Raw genomic sequence first — 18,760 nt, forward strand, 5'->3', positions numbered from 1 at the left:
CATTGGAAAATTCAGGGCTATGCCGTATAGATGATGGCCTAACAGGAGGCTTTAAAATTTTCTTTCTAGTGTCCTTCGTTTGGGAGAAAAATGCAAAGGTACAAGACAGCTTTTCCTTGCCAATATCTCTCTTTTGCAAAGAGCTGCGCATTGGAAAATTCAGGGCTATGCCGTGTAGATGATGGCCTAACAGGAGGCTTTAAAATTTTCTTTCTAGTGTCCTTCGTTTGGGAGAAAAATCCAATGGTACAAGACAGCTTTTCCTTGCCAATATCTCTCTTTTGCACAAAGCTGCGCATTGGAAAATTCCGGGCTATGCCGTGTAGATGATGGCCTAACAGGAGGCTTTAAAATTTTCTTTCTAGTGTCCTTCGTTTGGGAGAAAAATGCAAAGGTACAAGACAGCTTTTCCTTGCCAATATCTCTCTTTTGCAAAGAGCTGCGCATTGGAAAATTCAGGGCTATGCCGTGTAGATGATGGCCTAACAGGAGGCTTTAAAATTTTCTTTCTAGTGTCCTTCGTTTGGGAGAAAAATGCAAAGGTACAAGACAGCTTTTCCTTGCCAATATCTCTCTTTTGCAAAGAGCTGCGCATTGGAAAATTCAGGGCTATGCCGTGTAGATGATGGCCTAACAGGAGGCTTTAAAATTTTCTTTCTAGTGTCCTTCGTTTGGGAGAAAAATGCAAAGGTACAAGACAGCTTTTCCTTGCCAATATCTCTCTTTTGCAAAGAGCTGCGCATTGGAAAATTCAGGGCTATGCCGTGTAGATGATGGCCTAACAGGAGGCTTTAAAATTTTCTTTCTAGTGTCCTTCGTTTAGGAGAAAAATGCAAAGGTACAAGACAGCTTTTCCTTGCCAATATCTCTCTTTTGCAAAGAGCTGCGCATTGGAAAATTCAGGGCTATGCCGTGTAGATGATGGCCTAACAGGAGGCTTTAAAATTTTCTTTCTAGTGTCCTTCGTTTGGGAGAAAAATGCAAAGGTACAAGACAGCTTTTCCTTGCCAATATCTCTCTTTTGCAAAGAGCTGCGCATTGGAAAATTCAGGGCTATGCCGTGTAGATGATGGCCTAACAGGAGGCTTTAAAATTTTATTTCTAGTGTCCTTCGTTTGGGAGAAAAATGCAAAGGTACAAGACAGCTTTTCCTTGCCAATATCTCTCTTTTGCAAAGAGCTGCGCATTGGAAAATTCAGGGCTATGCCGTGTAGATGATGGCCTAACAGGAGGCTTTAAAATTTTATTTCTAGTGTCCTTCGTTTGGGAGAAAAATGCAAAGGTACAAGACAGCTTTTCCTTGCCAATATCTCTCTTTTGCACAAAGCTGCGCATTGGAAAATTCAGGGCTATGCCGTGTAGATGATGGCCTAACAGGAGGCTTTAAAATTTTCTTTCTAGTGTCCTTCGTTTGGGAGAAAAATGCAAAGGTACAAGACAGCTTTTCCTTGCCAATATCTCTCTTTTGCAAAGAGCTGCGCATTGGAAAATTCAGGGCTATGCCGTGTAGATGATGGCCTAACAGGAGGCTTTAAAATTTTCTTTCTAGTGTCCTTCGTTTGGGAGAAAAATGCAAAGGTACAAGACAGCTTTTCCTTGCCAATATCTCTCTTTTGCAAAGAGCTGCGCATTGGAAAATTCAGGGCTATGCCGTGTAGATGATGGCCTAACAGGAGGCTTTAAAATTTTATTTCTAGTGTCCTTCGTTTGGGAGAAAAATGCAAAGGTACAAGACAGCTTTTCCTTGCCAATATCTCTCTTTTGCAAAGAGCTGCGCATTGGAAAATTCAGGGCTATGCCGTGTAGATGATGGCCTAACAGGAGGCTTTAAAATTTTATTTCTAGTGTCCTTCGTTTGGGAGAAAAATGCAAAGGTACAAGACAGCTTTTCCTTGCCAATATCTCTCTTTTGCAAAGAGCTACGCATTGGAAAATTCAGGGCTATACCGTGTAGATGAAGCACTAACAGGAGGCTTTAAAATTTTCATTCTAGTGTCCTTCGTTTGGGAGAAAAATGCAAAGGTACAAGACAGCTTTTCCTTGCCAATATCTCTCTTTTGCAAAGAGCTGCGCATTGGAAAATTCAGGGCTATGCCGTGTAGATGATGGCCTCACAGGAGGCTTTAAAATTTTCTTTCTAGTGTCCTTCGTTTGGGAGAAAAATGCAAAGGTACAAGACAGCTTTTCCTTGCCAATATCTCTCTTTTGCAAAGAGCTGCGCATTGGAAAATTCAGGGCTATGCCGTGTAGATGATGGCCTAACAGGAGGCTTTAAAATTTTCTTTCTAGTGTCCTTCGTTTGGGAGAAAAATGCAAAGGTACAAGACAGCTTTTCCTTGCCAATATCTCTCTTTTGCACAAAGCTGCGCATTGGAAAATTCAGGGCTATGCCGTGTAGATGATGGCCTAACAGGAGGCTTTAAAATTTTCTTTCTAGTGTCCTTCGTTTGGGAGAAAAATGCAAAGGTACAAGACAGCTTTTCCTTGCCAATATCTCTCTTTTGCAAAGAGCTGCGCATTGGAAAATTCAGGGCTATGCCGTGTAGATGATGGCCTAACAGGAGGCTTTAATATTTTCTTTCTAGTGTCCTTCGTTTGGGAGAAAAATGCAAAGGTACAAGACAGCTTTTCCTTGCCAATATCTCTCTTTTGCACAAAGCTGCGCATTGGAAAATTCAGGGCTATGCCGTGTAGATGATGGCCTAACAGGAGGCTTTAAAATTTTCTTTCTAGTGTCCTTCGTTTGGGAGAAAAATGCAAAGGTACAAGACAGCTTTTCCTTGCCAATATATCTCTTTTGCAAAGAGCTGCGCATTGGAAAATTCAGGGCTATGCCGTGTAGATGATGGCCTAACAGGAGGCTTTAAAATTTTCTTTCTAGTGTCCTTCGTTTTGGAGAAAAATGCAAAGGTACAAGACAGCTTTTCCTTGCCAATATCTCTCTTTTGCACAAAGCTGCGCATTGGAAAATTCAGGGCTATGCCGTGTAGATGATGGCCTAACAGGAGCCTTTAAAATTTTCTTTCTAGTGTCCTTCGTTTGGGAGAAAAATGCAAAGGTACAAGACAGCTTTTCCTTGCCAATATCTCTCTTTTGCAAAGAGCTGCGCATTGGAAAATTCAGGGCTATGCCGTGTAGATGATGGCCTAACAGGAGGCTTTAAAATTTTCTTTCTAGTGTCCTTCGTTTGGGAGAAAAATGCAAAGGTACAAGACAGCTTTTCCTTGCCAATATCTCTCTTTTGCAAAGAGCTACGCATTGGAAAATTCAAGGCTATACCGTGTAGATGAAGCACTAACAGGAGGCTTTAAAATTTTCATTCTAGTGTCCTTCGTTTGGGAGAAAAATCCAATGGTACAAGACAGCTTTTCCTTGCCAATATCTCTATTTTGCACAAAGCTGCGCATTGGAAAATTCAGGGCTATGCCGTGTAGATAATGGCCTAACAGGAGGCTTTAAAATTTTCTTTGTAGTGTCCTTCGTTTGGGAGAAAAATGCAAAGGTACAAGACAGCTTTTCCTTGCCAATATCTCTCTTTTGCAAAGAGTTGCGCATTGGAAAATTCAGGGCTATGCCGTGTAGATGATGGCCTAACAGGAGGCTTTAAAATTTTATTTCTAGTGTCCTTCGTTTGGAAGAAAAATGCAAAGGTACAAGACAGCTTTTCCTTGCCAATATCTCTCTTTTGCAAAGAGCTACGCATTGGAAAATTCAGGGCTATACCGTGTAGATGAAGCACAAACAGGAGGCTTTAAAATTTTCATTCTAGTGTCCTTCGTTTGGGAGAAAAATCCAATGGTACAAGACAGCTTTTCCTTGCCAATATCTCTCTTTTGCACAAAGCTGCGCATTGGAAAATTCAGGGCTATGCCGTGTAGATGATGGCCTAACAGGAGGCTTTAAAATTTTCTTTCTAGTGTCCTTCGTTTGGGAGAAAAATGCAAAGGTACAAGACAGCTTTTCCTTGCCAATATCTCTCTTTTGCAAAGAGCTGCGCATTGGAAAATTCAGGGCTATGCCGTGTAGATGATGGCCTAACAGGAGGCTTTAAAATTTTATTTCTAGTGTCCTTCGTTTGGGAGAAAAATGCAAAGGTACAAGACAGCTTTTCCTTGCCAATATCTCTCTTTTGCACAAAGCTGCGCATTGGAAAATTCAGGGCTATGCCGTGTAGATGATGGCCTAACAGGAGCCTTTAAAATTTTCTTTCTAGTGTCCTTCGTTTGGGAGAAAAATGCAAAGGTACAAGACAGCTTTTCCTTGCCAATATCTCTCTTTTGCAAAGAGCTGCGCATTGGAAAATTCAGGGCTATGCCGTGTAGATGATGGCCTAACAGGAGGCTTTAAAATTTTATTTCTAGTGTCCTTCGTTTGGGAGAAAAATGCAAAGGTACAAGACAGCTTTTCCTTGCCAATATCTCTCTTTTGCACAAAGCTGCGCATTGGAAAATTCAGGGCTATGCCGTGTAGATGATGGCCTAACAGGAGGCTTTAAAATTTTCTTTGTAGTGTCCTTCGTTTGGGAGAAAAATGCAAAGGTACAAGACAGCTTTTCCTTGCCAATATCTCTCTTTTGCAAAGAGTTGCGCATTGGAAAATTCAGGGCTATGCCGTGTAGATGATGGCCTAACAGGAGGCTTTAAAATTTTATTTCTAGTGTCCTTCGTTTGGAAGAAAAATGCAAAGGTACAAGACAGCTTTTCCTTGCCAATATCTCTCTTTTGCAAAGAGCTACGCATTGGAAAATTCAGGGCTATACCGTGTAGATGAAGCACAAACAGGAGGCTTTAAAATTTTCATTCTAGTGTCCTTCGTTTGGGAGAAAAATCCAATGGTACAAGACAGCTTTTCCTTGCCAATATCTCTCTTTTGCACAAAGCTGCGCATTGGAAAATTCAGGGCTATGCCGTGTAGATGATGGCCTAACAGGAGGCTTTAAAATTTTCTTTCTAGTGTCCTTCGTTTGGGAGAAAAATGCAAAGGTACAAGACAGCTTTTCCTTGCCAATATCTCTCTTTTGCAAAGAGCTGCGCATTGGAAAATTCAGGGCTATGCCGTGTAGATGATGGCCTAACAGGAGGCTTTAAAATTTTATTTCTAGTGTCCTTCGTTTGGGAGAAAAATGCAAAGGTACAAGACAGCTTTTCCTTGCCAATATCTCTCTTTTGCACAAAGCTGCGCATTGGAAAATTCAGGGCTATGCCGTGTAGATGATGGCCTAACAGGAGGCTTTAAAATTTTCTTTCTAGTGTCCTTCGTTTGGGAGAAAAATGCAAAGGTACAAGACAGCTTTTCCTTGCCAATATCTCTCTTTTGCAAAGAGCTGCGCATTGGAAAATTCAGGGCTATGCCGTGTAGATGATGGCCTAACAGGAGGCTTTAAAATTTTCTTTCTAGTGTCCTTCGTTTGGGAGAAAAATGCAAAGGTACAAGACAGCTTTTCCTTGCCAATATCTCTCTTTTGCAAAGAGCTGCGCATTGGAAAATTCAGGGCTATGCCGTGTAGATGATGGCCTAACAGGAGGCTTTAAAATTTTATTTCTAGTGTCCTTCGTTTGGGAGAAAAATGCAAAGGTACAAGACAGCTTTTCCTTGCCAATATCTCTCTTTTGCAAAGAGCTGCGCATTGGAAAATTTAGGGCTATGCCGTGTAGATGATGGCCTAACAGGAGGCTTTAAAATTTTATTTCTAGTGTCCTTCGTTTGGGAGAAAAATGCAAAGGTACAAGACAGCTTTTCCTTGCCAATATCTCTCTTTTGCAAAGAGCTACGCATTGGAAAATTCAGGGCTATACCGTGTAGATGAAGCACTAACAGGAGGCTTTAAAATTTTCATTCTAGTGTCCTTCGTTTGGGAGAAAAATCCAATGGTACAAGACAGCTTTTCCTTGCCAATATCTCTCTTTTGCACAAAGCTGCGCATTGGAAAATTCAGGGCTATGCCGTATAGATGATGGCCTAACAGGAGGCTTTAAAATTTTCTTTCTAGTGTCCTTCGTTTGGGAGAAAAATGCAAAGGTACAAGACAGCTTTTCCTTGCCAATATCTCTCTTTTGCAAAGAGCTGCGCATTGGAAAATTCAGGGCTATGCCGTGTAGATGATGGCCTAACAGGAGGCTTTAAAATTTTCTTTCTAGTGTCCTTCGTTTGGGAGAAAAATGCAAAGGTACAAGACAGCTTTTCCTTGCCAATATCTCTCTTTTGCACAAAGCTGCGCATTGGAAAATTCAGGGCTATGCCGTGTAGATGATGGCCTAACAGGAGGCTTTAAAATTTTCTTTCTAGTGTCCTTCGTTTGGGAGAAAAATGCAAAGGTACAAGACAGCTTTTCCTTGCCAATATCTCTCTTTTGCAAAGAGCTGCGCATTGGAAAATTCAGGGCTATGCCGTGTAGATGATGGCCTAACAGGAGGCTTTAAAATTTTCTTTCTAGTGTCCTTCGTTTGGGAGAAAAATGCAAAGGTACAAGACAGCTTTTCCTTGCCAATATCTCTCTTTTGCAAAGAGCTGCGCATTGGAAAATTCAGGGCTATGCCGTGTAGATGATGGCCTAACAGGAGGCTTTAAAATTTTCTTTCTAGTGTCCTTCGTTTGGGAGAAAAATGCAAAGGTACAAGACAGCTTTTCCTTGCCAATATCTCTCTTTTGCACAAAGCTGCGCATTGGAAAATTCAGGGCTATGCCGTGTAGATGATGGCCTAACAGGAGGCTTTAAAATTTTCTTTCTAGTGTCCTTCGTTTGGGAGAAAAATGCAAAGGTACAAGACAGCTTTTCCTTGCCAATATCTCTCTTTTGCAAAGAGCTGCGCATTGGAAAATTCAGGGCTATGCCGTGTAGATGATGGCCTCACAGGAGGCTTTAAAATTTTCTTTCTAGTGTCCTTCGTTTGGGAGAAAAATGCAAAGGTACAAGACAGCTTTTCCTTGCCAATATCTCTCTTTTGCAAAGAGCTGCGCATTGGAAAATTCAGGGCTATGCCGTGTAGATGATGGCCTAACAGGAGGCTTTAAAATTTTCTTTCTAGTGTCCTTCGTTTGGGAGAAAAATGCAAAGGTACAAGACAGCTTTTCCTTGCCAATATCTCTCTTTTGCACAAAGCTGCGCATTGGAAAATTCAGGGCTATGCCGTGTAGATGATGGCCTAACAGGAGGCTTTAAAATTTTCTTTCTAGTGTCCTTCGTTTGGGAGAAAAATGCAAAGGTACAAGACAGCTTTTCCTTGCCAATATCTCTCTTTTGCAAAGAGCTGCGCATTGGAAAATTCAGGGCTATGCCGTGTAGATGATGGCCTAACAGGAGGCTTTAAAATTTTATTTCTAGTGTCCTTCGTTTGGGAGAAAAATGCAAAGGTACAAGACAGCTTTTCCTTGCCAATATCTCTCTTTTGCAAAGAGCTGCGCATTGGAAAATTCAGGGCTATGCCGTGTAGATGATGGCCTAACAGGAGGCTTTAAAATTTTCTTTCTAGTGTCCTTCGTTTGGGAGAAAAATACAAAGGTACAAGATAGCTTTTCCTTGCCAATATCTCTCTTTTGCACAAAGCTGCGCATTGGAAAATTCAGGGCTATGCCGTGTAGATGATGGCCTAACAGGAGGCTTTAAAATTTTCTTTCTAGTGTCCTTCGTTTGGGAGAAAAATGCAAAGGTACAAGACAGCTTTTCCTTGCCAATATCTCTCTTTTGCAAAGAGCTGCGCATTGGAAAATTTAGGGCTATGCCGTGTAGATGATGGCCTAACAGGAGGCTTTAAAATTTTCTTTCTAGTGTCCTTCGTTTGGGAGAAAAATTCAAAGGTACAAGACAGCTTTTCCTTGCCAATATATCTCTTTTGCAAAGAGCTGCGCATTGGAAAATTCAGGGCTATGCCGTGTAGATGATGGCCTAACAGGAGGCTTTAAAATTTTCTTTCTAGTGTCCTTCGTTTTGGAGAAAAATGCAAAGGTACAAGACAGCTTTTCCTTGCCAATATCTCTCTTTTGCACAAAGCTGCGCATTGGAAAATTCAGGGCTATGCAAGAGCTGCGCATTGGAAAATTCAGGGCTATGCCGTGTAGATGATGGCCTAACAGGAGGCTTTAAAATTTTCTTTCTAGTGTCCTTCGTTTGGGAGAAAAATGCAAAGGTACAAGACAGCTTTTCCTTGCCAATATCTCTCTTTTGCACAAAGCTGCGCATTGGAAAATTCAGGGCTATGCCGTGTAGATGATGGCCTAACAGGAGGCTTTAAAATTTTCTTTCTAGTGTCCTTCGTTTGGGAGAAAAATGCAAAGGTACAAGACAGCTTTTCCTTGCCAATATCTCTCTTTTGCAAAGAGCTGCGCATTGGAAAATTTAGGGCTATGCCGTGTAGATGATGGCCTAACAGGAGGCTTTAAAATTTTCTTTCTAGTGTCCTTCGTTTGGGAGAAAAATTCAAAGGTACAAGACAGCTTTTCCTTGCCAATATATCTCTTTTGCAAAGAGCTGCGCATTGGAAAATTCAGGGCTATGCCGTGTAGATGATGGCCTAACAGGAGGCTTTAAAATTTTCTTTCTAGTGTCCTTCGTTTTGGAGAAAAATGCAAAGGTACAAGACAGCTTTTCCTTGCCAATATCTCTCTTTTGCACAAAGCTGCGCATTGGAAAATTCAGGGCTATGCCGTGTAGATGATGGCCTAACAGGAGCCTTTAAAATTTTCTTTCTAGTGTCCTTCGTTTGGGAGAAAAATGCAAAGGTACAAGACAGCTTTTCCTTGCCAATATCTCTCTTTTGCAAAGAGCTGCGCATTGGAAAATTCAGGGCTATGCCGTGTAGATGATGGCCCAACAGGAGGCTTTAAAATTTTCTTTCTAGTGTCCTTCGTTTGGGAGAAAAATGCAAAGGTACAAGACAGCTTTTCCTTGCCAATATCTCTCTTTTGCAAAGAGCTGCGCATTGGAAAATTCAGGGCTATGCCGTGTAGATGATGGCCTAACAGGAGGCTTTAAAATTTTCTTTCTAGTGTCCTTCGTTTGGGAGAAAAATGCAAAGGTACAAGACAGCTTTTCCTTGCCAATATCTCTCTTTTGCAAAGAGCTGCGCATTGGAAAATTCAGGGCTATGCCGTGTAGATGATGGCCTAACAGGAGGCTTTAAAATTTTCTTTCTAGTGTCCTTCGTTTGGGAGAAAAATGCAAAGGTACAAGACAGCTTTTCCTTGCCAATATCTCTCTTTTGCAAAGAGCTGCGCATTGGAAAATTCAGGGCTATGCCGTGTAGATGATGGCCTAACAGGAGGCTTTAAAATTTTCTTTCTAGTGTCCTTCGTTTGGGAGAAAAATGCAAAGGTACAAGACAGCTTTTCCTTGCCAATATCTCTCTTTTGCAAAGAGCTACGCATTGGAAAATTCAGGGCTATACCGTGTAGATGAAGCACTAACAGGAGGCTTTAAAATTTTCATTCTAGTGTCCTTCGTTTGGGAGAAAAATCCAATGGTACAAGACAGCTTTTCCTTGCCAATATCTCTATTTTGCACAAAGCTGCGCATTGGAAAATTCAGGGCTATGCCGTGTAGATAATGGCCTAACAGGAGGCTTTAAAATTTTCTTTGTAGTGTCCTTCGTTTGGGAGAAAAATGCAAAGGTACAAGACAGCTTTTCCTTGCCAATATCTCTCTTTTGCAAAGAGCTGCGCATTGGAAAATTCAGGGCTATGCCGTGTAGATGATGGCCTAACAGGAGGCTTTAAAATTTTCTTTCTAGTGTCCTTCGTTTTGGAGAAAAATGCAAAGGTACAAGACAGCTTTTCCTTGCCAATATCTCTCTTTTGCACAAAGCTGCGCATTGGAAAATTCAGGGCTATGCCGTGTAGATGATGGCCTAACAGGAGCCTTTAAAATTTTCTTTCTAGTGTCCTTCGTTTGGGAGAAAAATGCAAAGGTACAAGACAGCTTTTCCTTGCCAATATCTCTCTTTTGCAAAGAGCTGCGCATTGGAAAATTCAGGGCTATGCCGTGTAGATGATGGCCCAACAGGAGGCTTTAAAATTTTCTTTCTAGTGTCCTTCGTTTGGGAGAAAAATGCAAAGGTACAAGACAGCTTTTCCTTGCCAATATCTCTCTTTTGCAAAGAGCTGCGCATTGGAAAATTCAGGGCTATGCCGTGTAGATGATGGCCTAACAGGAGGCTTTAAAATTTTCTTTCTAGTGTCCTTCGTTTGGGAGAAAAATGCAAAGGTACAAGACAGCTTTTCCTTGCCAATATCTCTCTTTTGCAAAGAGCTGCGCATTGGAAAATTCAGGGCTATGCCGTGTAGATGATGGCCTAACAGGAGGCTTTAAAATTTTCTTTCTAGTGTCCTTCGTTTGGGAGAAAAATGCAAAGGTACAAGACAGCTTTTCCTTGCCAATATCTCTCTTTTGCAAAGAGCTGCGCATTGGAAAATTCAGGGCTATGCCGTGTAGATGATGGCCTAACAGGAGGCTTTAAAATTTTCTTTCTAGTGTCCTTCGTTTGGGAGAAAAATGCAAAGGTACAAGACAGCTTTTCCTTGCCAATATCTCTCTTTTGCAAAGAGCTACGCATTGGAAAATTCAGGGCTATACCGTGTAGATGAAGCACTAACAGGAGGCTTTAAAATTTTCATTCTAGTGTCCTTCGTTTGGGAGAAAAATCCAATGGTACAAGACAGCTTTTCCTTGCCAATATCTCTATTTTGCACAAAGCTGCGCATTGGAAAATTCAGGGCTATGCCGTGTAGATAATGGCCTAACAGGAGGCTTTAAAATTTTCTTTGTAGTGTCCTTCGTTTGGGAGAAAAATGCAAAGGTACAAGACAGCTTTTCCTTGCCAATATCTCTCTTTTGCAAAGAGCTGCGCATTGGAAAATTCAGGGCTATGCCGTGTAGATGATGGCCTAACAGGAGGCTTTAAAATTTTCTTTCTAGTGTCCTTCGTTTGGGAGAAAAATGCAAAGGTACAAGACAGCTTTTCCTTGCCAATATCTCTCTTTTGCAAAGAGTTGCGCATTGGAAAATTCAGGGCTATGCCGTGTAGATGATGGCCTAACAGGAGGCTTTAAAATTTTCTTTCTAGTGTCCTTCGTTTGGGAGAAAAATGCAAAGGTACAAGACAGCTTTTCCTTGCCAATATCTCTCTTTTGCAAAGAGCTGCGCATTGGAAAATTCAGGGCTATGCCGTGTAGATGATGGCCTAACAGGAGGCTTTAAAATTTTCTTTCTAGTGTCCTTCGTTTAGGAGAAAAATGCAAAGGTACAAGACAGCTTTTCCTTGCCAATATCTCTCTTTTGCAAAGAGCTGCGCATTGGAAAATTCAGGGCTATGCCGTGTAGATGATGGCCTAACAGGAGGCTTTAAAATTTTCTTTCTAGTGTCCTTCGTTTGGGAGAAAAATGCAAAGGTACAAGACAGCTTTTCCTTGCCAATATCTCTCTTTTGCAAAGAGCTGCGCATTGGAAAATTCAGGGCTATGCCGTGTAGATGATGGCCTAACAGGAGGCTTTAAAATTTTCTTTCTAGTGTCCTTCGTTTGGGAGAAAAATGCAAAGGTACAAGACAGCTTTTCCTTGCCAATATCTCTCTTTTGCAAAGAGCTGCGCATTGGAAAATTCAGGGCTATGCCGTGTAGATGATGGCCTAACAGGAGGCTTTAAAATTTTATTTCTAGTGTCCTTCGTTTGGGAGAAAAATGCAAAGGTACAAGACAGCTTTTCCTTGCCAATATCTCTCTTTTGCAAAGAGCTGCGCATTGGAAAATTCAGGGCTATGCCGTGTAGATGATGGCCTAACAGGAGGCTTTAAAATTTTATTTCTAGTGTCCTTCGTTTGGGAGAAAAATGCAAAGGTACAAGACAGCTTTTCCTTGCCAATATCTCTCTTTTGCAAAGAGCTACGCATTGGAAAATTCAGGGCTATACCGTGTAGATGAAGCACTAACAGGAGGCTTTAAAATTTTCATTCTAGTGTCCTTCGTTTGGGAGAAAAATCCAATGGTACAAGACAGCTTTTCCTTGCCAATATCTCTCTTTTGCACAAAGCTGCGCATTGGAAAATTCAGGGCTATGCCGTGTAGATGATGGCCTAACAGGAGGCTTTAAAATTTTCTTTGTAGTGTCCTTCGTTTGGGAGAAAAATGCAAAGGTACAAGACAGCTTTTCCTTGCCAATATCTCTCTTTTGCAAAGAGCTGCGCATTGGAAAATTCAGGGCTATGCCGTGTAGATGATGGCCTAACAGGAGGCTTTAAAATTTTCTTTCTAGTGTCCTTCGTTTGGGAGATAAATGCAAAGGTACAAGACAGCTTTTCCTTGCCAATATCTCTCTTTTGCAAAGAGCTGCGCATTGGAAAATTCAGGGCTATGCCGTGTAGATGATGGCCTAACAGGAGGCTTTAAAATTTTCTTTCTAGTGTCCTTCGTTTGGGAGAAAAATGCAAAGGTACAAGACAGCTTTTCCTTGCCAATATCTCTCTTTTGCAAAGAGCTGCACATTGGAAAATTCAGGGCTATGCCGTGTAGATGATGGCCTAACAGGAGGCTTTAAAATTTTCTTTCTAGTGTCCTTCGTTTAGGAGAAAAATGCAAAGGTACAAGACAGCTTTTCCTTGCCAATATCTCTCTTTTGCAAAGAGCTGCGCATTGGAAAATTCAGGGCTATGCCGTGTAGATGATGGCCTAACAGGAGGCTTTAAAATTTTCTTTCTAGTGTCCTTCGTTTGGGAGAAAAATGCAAAGGTACAAGACAGCTTTTCCTTGCCAATATCTCTCTTTTGCAAAGAGCTGCGCATTGGAAAATTCAGGGCTATGCCGTGTAGATGATGGCCTAACAGGAGGCTTTAAAATTTTCTTTCTAGTGTCCTTCGTTTAGGAGAAAAATGCAAAGGTACAAGACAGCTTTTCCTTGCCAATATCTCTCTTTTGCAAAGAGCTGCGCATTGGAAATTCAGGGCTATGCCGTGTAGATGATGGCCTAACAGGAGGCTTTAAAATTTTCTTTCTAGTGTCCTTCGTTTGGGAGAAAAATGCAAAGGTACAAGACAGCTTTTCCTTGCCAATATCTCTCTTTTGCAAAGAGCTGCGCATTGGAAAATTCAGGGCTATGCCGTGTAGATGATGGCCTAACAGGAGGCTTTAAAATTTTCTTTCTAGTGTCCTTCGTTTGGGAGAAAAATGCAAAGGTACAAGACAGCTTTTCCTTGCCAATATCTCTCTTTTGCAAAGAGCTGCGCATTGGAAAATTCAGGGCTATGCCGTGTAGATGATGGCCTAACAGGAGGCTTTAAAATTTTATTTCTAGTGTCCTTCGTTTGGGAGAAAAATGCAAAGGTACAAGACAGCTTTTCCTTGCCAATATCTCTCTTTTGCAAAGAGCTACGCATTGGAAAATTCAGGGCTATACCGTGTAGATGAAGCACTAACAGGAGGCTTTAAAATTTTCATTCTAGTGTCCTTCGTTTGGGAGAAAAATCCAATGGTACAAGACAGCTTTTCCTTGCCAATATCTCTCTTTTGCACAAAGCTGCGCATTGGAAAATTCAGGGCTATGCCGTGTAGATGATGGCCTAACAGGAGGCTTTAAAATTTTCTTTCTAGTGTCCTTCGTTTGGGAGAAAAATGCAAAGGTACAAGACAGCTTTTCCTTGCCAATATCTCTCTTTTGCAAAGAGCTGCGCTTTGGAAAATTCAGGGCTATGCCGTGTAGATGATGGCCTAACAGGAGGCTTTAAAATTTTCTTTCTAGTGTCCTTCGTTTGGGAGAAAAATGCAAAGGTACAAGACAGCTTTTCCTTGCCAATATCTCTCTTTTGCAAAGAGCTGCGCATTGGAAAATTCAGGGCTATGCCGTGTAGATGATGGCCTAACAGGAGGCTTTAAAATTTTCTTTCTAGTGTCCTTCGTTTGGGAGAAAAATGCAAAGGTACAAGACAGCTTTTCCTTGCCAATATCTCTCTTTTGCAAAGAGCTGCGCATTGGAAAATTCAGGGCTATGCCGTGTAGATGATGGCCTAACAGGAGGCTTTAAAATTTTCTTTCTAGTGTCCTTCGTTTGGGAGAAAAATGCAAAGGTACAAGACAGCTTTTCCTTGCCAATATCTCTCTTTTGCACAAAGCTGCGCATTGGAAAATTCAGGGCTATGCCGTGTAGATGATGGCCTAACAGGAGGCTTTAAAATTTTCTTTCTAGTGTCCTTCGTTTGGGAGAAAAATGCAAAGGTACAAGACAGCTTTTCCTTGCCAATATCTCTCTTTTGCAAAGAGCTGCGCATTGGAAAATTCAGGGCTATGCCGTGTAGATGATGGCCTAACAGGAGGCTTTAAAATTTTCTTTCTAGTGTCCTTCGTTTGGGAGAAAAATGCAAAGGTACAAGACAGCTTTTCCTTGCCAATATCTCTCTTTTGCACAAAGCTGCGCATTGGAAAATTCAGGGCTATGCCGTGTAAATGATGGCCTAACAGGAGGCTTTAAAATTTTCTTTCTAGTGTCCTTCGTTTGGGAGAAAAATGCAAAGGTACAAGACAGCTTTTCCTTGCCAATATCTCTCTTTTGCAAAGAGCTACGCATTGGAAAATTCAGGGCTATACCGTGTAGATGAAGCACTAACAGGAGGCTTTAAAATTTTCATTCTAGTGTCCTTCGTTTGGGAGAAAAATCCAATGGTACAAGACAGCTTTTCCTTGTCAATATCTCTATTTTGCACAAAGCTGCGCATTGGAAAATTCAGGGCTATGCCGTGTAGATGATGGCCTAACAGGAGGCTTTAAAATTTTCTTTGTAGTGTCCTTCGTTTGGGAGAAAAATGCAAAGGTACAAGACAGCTTTTCCTTGCCAATATCTCTCTTTTGCAAAGAGCTGCGCATTGGAAAATTCAGGGCTATGCCGTGTAGATGATGGCCTAACAGGAGGCTTTAACATTTTCTTTCTAGTGTCCTTCGTTTGGGAGAAAAATGCAAAGGTACAAGACAGCTTTTCCTTGCCAATATCTCTCTTTTGCAAAGAGCTGCGCATTGGAAAATTCAGGGCTATGCCGTGTAGATGATGGCCTAACAGGAGGCTTTAAAATTTTCTTTCTAGTGTCCTTCGTTTGGGAGAAAAATGCAAAGGTACAAGACAGCTTTTCCTTGCCAATATCTCTCTTTTGCAAAGAGCTGCGCATTGGAAAATTCAGGAGGCTTTAAAATTTTCTTTCTAGTGTCCTTCGTTTGGGAGAAAAATGCAAAGGTACAAGACAGCTTTTCCTTGCCAATATCTCTCTTTTGCACAAAGCTGCGCATTGGAAAATTCAGGGCTATGCAAGAGCTGCGCATTGGAAAATTCAGGGCTATGCCGTGTAGATGATGGCCTAACAGGAGGCTTTAAAATTTTCTTTCTAGTGTCCTTCGTTTGGGAGAAAAATGCAAAGGTACAAGACAGCTTTTCCTTGCCAATATCTCTCTTTTGCACAAAGCTGCGCATTGGAAAATTCAGGGCTATGCCGTGTAGATGATGGCCTAACAGGAGGCTTTAAAATTTTCTTTCTAGTGTCCTTCGTTTGGGAGAAAAATGCAAAGGTACAAGACAGCTTTTCCTTGCCAATATCTCTCTTTTGCAAAGAGCTGCGCATTGGAAAATTCAGGGCTATGCCGTGTAGATGATGGCCTAACAGGAGGCTTTAAAATTTTCTTTCTAGTGTCCTTCGTTTGGGAGAAAAATGCAAAGGTACAAGACAGCTTTTCCTTGCCAATATCTCTCTTTTGCACAAAGCTGCGCATTGGAAAATTCAGGGCTATGCCGTGTAGATGATGGCCTAACAGGAGGCTTTAAAATTTTCTTTCTAGTGTCCTTCGTTTGGGAGAAAAATGCAAAGGTACAAGACAGCTTTTCCTTGCCAATATCTCTCTTTTGCAAAGAGCTACGCATTGGAAAATTCAGGGCTATACCGTGTAGATGAAGCACTAACAGGAGGCTTTAAAATTTTCATTCTAGTGTCCTTCGTTTGGGAGAAAAATCCAATGGTACAAGACAGCTTTTCCTTGCCAATATCTCTATTTTGCACAAAGCTGCGCATGGGAAAATTCAGGGCTATGCCGTGTAGATGATGGCCTAACAGGAGGCTTTAAAATTTTCTTTGAAGTGTCCTTCGTTTGGGAGAAAAATGCAAAGGTACAAGACAGCTTTTCCTTGCCAATATCTCTCTTTTGCAAAGAGCTGCGCATTGGAAAATTCAGGGCTATGCCGTGTAGATGATGGCCTAACAGGAGGCTTTAAAATTTTCTTTCTAGTGTCCTTCGTTTGGGAGAAAAATGCAAAGGTACAAGACAGCTTTTCCTTGCCAATATCTCTCTTTTGCAAAGAGCTACGCATTGGAAAATTCAGGGCTATACCGTGTAGATGAAGCACTAACAGGAGGCTTTAAAATTTTCATTCTAGTGTCCTTCGTTTGGGAGAAAAATCCAATGGTACAAGACAGCTTTTCCTTGTCAATATCTCTATTTTGCACAAAGCTGCGCATTGGAAAATTCAGGGCTATGCCGTGTAGATGATGGCCTAACAGGAGGCTTTAAAATTTTCTTTGTAGTGTCCTTCGTTTGGGAGAAAAATGCAAAGGTACAAGACAGCTTTTCCTTGCCAATATCTCTCTTTTGCAAAGAGCTGCGCATTGGAAAATTCAGGGCTATGCCGTGTAGATGATGGCCTAACAGGAGGCTTTAAAATTTTCTTTCTAGTGTCCTTCGTTTGGGAGAAAAATGCAAAGGTACAAGACAGCTTTTCCTTGCCAATATCTCTCTTTTGCACAAAGCTGCGCATTGGAAAATTCAGGGCTATGCCGTGTAAATGATGGCCTAACAGGAGGCTTTAAAATTTTCTTTCTAGTGTCCTTCGTTTGGGAGAAAAATGCAAAGGTACAAGACAGCTTTTCCTTGCCAATATCTCTCTTTTGCAAAGAGCTACGCATTGGAAAATTCAGGGCTATACCGTGTAGATGAAGCACTAACAGGAGGCTTTAAAATTTTCATTCTAGTGTCCTTCGTTTGGGAGAAAAATCCAATGGTACAAGACAGCTTTTCCTTGTCAATATCTCTATTTTGCACAAAGCTGCGCATTGGAAAATTCAGGGCTATGCCGTGTAGATGATGGCCTAACAGGAGGCTTTAAAATTTTCTTTGTAGTGTCCTTCGTTTGGGAGAAAAATGCAAAGGTACAAGACAGCTTTTCCTTGCCAATATCTCTCTTTTGCAAAGAGCTGCGCATTGGAAAATTCAGGGCTATGCCGTGTAGATGATGGCCTAACAGGAGGCTTTAAAATTTTCTTTCTAGTGTCCTTCGTTTGGGAGAAAAATGCAAAGGTACAAGACAGCTTTTCCTTGCCAATATCTCTCTTTTGCAAAGAGCTGCGCATTGGAAAATTCAGGGCTATGCCGTGTAGATGATGGCCTAACAGGAGGCTTTAACATTTTCTTTCTAGTGTCCTTCGTTTGGGAGAAAAATGCAAAGGTACAAGACAGCTTTTCCTTGCCAATATCTCTCTTTTGCAAAGAGCTGCGCATTGGAAAATTCAGGGCTATGCCGTGTAGATGATGGCCTAACAGGAGGCTTTAAAATTTTCTTTCTAGTGTCCTTCGTTTGGGAGAAAAATGCAAAGGTACAAGACAGCTTTTCCTTGCCAATATCTCTCTTTTGCAAAGAGCTGCGCATTGGAAAATTCAGGAGGCTTTAAAATTTTCTTTCTAGTGTCCTTCGTTTGGGAGAAAAATGCAAAGGTACAAGACAGCTTTTCCTTGCCAATATCTCTCTTTTGCACAAAGCTGCGCATTGGAAAATTCAGGGCTATGCAAGAGCTGCGCATTGGAAAATTCAGGGCTATGCCGTGTAGATGATGGCCTAACAGGAGGCTTTAAAATTTTCTTTCTAGTGTCCTTCGTTTGGGAGAAAAATGCAAAGGTACAAGACAGCTTTTCCTTGCCAATATCTCTCTTTTGCAAAGAGCTGCGCATTGGAAAATTCAGGGCTATGCCGTGTAGATGATGGCCTAACAGGAGGCTTTAACATTTTCTTTCTAGTGTCCTTCGTTTGGGAGAAAAATGCAAAGGTACAAGACAGCTTTTCCTTGCCAATATCTCTCTTTTGCAAAGAGCTGCGCATTGGAAAATTCAGGGCTATGCCGTGTAGATGATGGCCTAACAGGAGGCTTTAAAATTTTCTTTCTAGTGTCCTTCGTTTGGGAGAAAAATGCAAAGGTACAAGACAGCTTTTCCTTGCCAATATCTCTCTTTTGCAAAGAGCTGCGCATTGGAAAATTCAGGAGGCTTTAAAATTTTCTTTCTAGTGTCCTTCGTTTGGGAGAAAAATGCAAAGGTACAAGACAGCTTTTCCTTGCCAATATCTCTCTTTTGCACAAAGCTGCGCATTGGAAAATTCAGGGCTATGCAAGAGCTGCGCATTGGAAAATTCAGGGCTATGCCGTGTAGATGATGGCCTAACAGGAGGCTTTAAAATTTTCTTTCTAGTGTCCTTCGTTTGGGAGAAAAATGCAAAGGTACAAGACAGCTTTTCCTTGCCAATATCTCTCTTTTGCACAAAGCTGCGCATTGGAAAATTCAGGGCTATGCCGTGTAGATGATGGCCTAACAGGAGGCTTTAAAATTTTCTTTCTAGTGTCCTTCGTTTGGGAGAAAAATGCAAAGGTACAAGACAGCTTTTCCTTGCCAATATCTCTCTTTTGCAAAGAGCTGCGCATTGGAAAATTCAGGGCTATGCCGTGTAGATGATGGCCTAACAGGAGGCTTTAAAATTTTCTTTCTAGTG

This window comes from Pseudophryne corroboree, unplaced genomic scaffold, assembly GCF_028390025.1.
Source record: "Pseudophryne corroboree isolate aPseCor3 unplaced genomic scaffold, aPseCor3.hap2 scaffold_650, whole genome shotgun sequence".
NCBI classification, from domain to species: Eukaryota; Metazoa; Chordata; class Amphibia; order Anura; family Myobatrachidae; genus Pseudophryne; species Pseudophryne corroboree.